This window comes from Myotis davidii, unplaced genomic scaffold (genome assembly GCF_000327345.1).
Source record: "Myotis davidii unplaced genomic scaffold, ASM32734v1 scaffold1509, whole genome shotgun sequence".
NCBI lineage: Eukaryota > Metazoa > Chordata > Mammalia > Chiroptera > Vespertilionidae > Myotis > Myotis davidii.
In genome coordinates this window covers 840,039-840,637 of record NW_006299480.1, presented here as the reverse complement: position 1 = coordinate 840,637, position 599 = coordinate 840,039, and the positions used below count along the sequence as shown (strand labels likewise).

General features: G+C 55.6%; 1 protein-coding gene across 1 annotated transcript in view; it reads right to left on the bottom strand.

Annotated features, from left to right (window-relative positions):
• Positions 1-599, bottom strand: part of ZC3H3 (zinc finger CCCH-type containing 3) — a 69,472-nt gene that overhangs the window by 22,305 nt on the left and 46,568 nt on the right. The gene's annotated exons all lie outside the window — the stretch shown is intronic.

Genomic DNA, 599 nt, shown 5'->3' with positions numbered 1-599 from the left:
CCCCAGGGCAGGTCTGGAAGCCCCAGCCAACCACCTGGAGATCCCCTCCCAGCGGCCAGGCTCCCAGCGCCCCCCTCCTGGCCCCCAGCCACTAGGCATCACCATCCAGGTGCCAGGCCAGCCTGAGCCTGCCCTCCTCTTCCGCAAGGCTCCTTCCCACCCTCGGGCAGGTAAGCCACAGGCCCCACCTCAGCAGGCCCTCCCCTGGGAGTGGGAGTCATTTCTAACACTCTCTTCTTGTGCTTCTCAAGTGCATTAAAATGGACATCACAGCCTCTGCAGGGCTTCTCAAAACAGGTTTCTGGGGCCTGCGCATTTGCATTTCTAGCGGACCCAGGTCTTGCTGATGCTCTGACTCAGGGACCAGACTTTGAGAACCAGCGCATGAAAAAGATGTGGGTTCTCCGTCTTAATTCCTTCCCTCAGTAAAACCCATTAAGTGCTTTGTTCTCTTAACCGTTTCTGAAAATATTCCCAGAGGGCGTATCATTTCCTTTCATTAATGAGAGAAATTATGCAAATACAAAATTAAGCATCTGCCTGGCTGGCTTTGCAGCTGCTTGCCAGGATGTGGCTGCCCTGAGAGGGCCTGGGAGGGG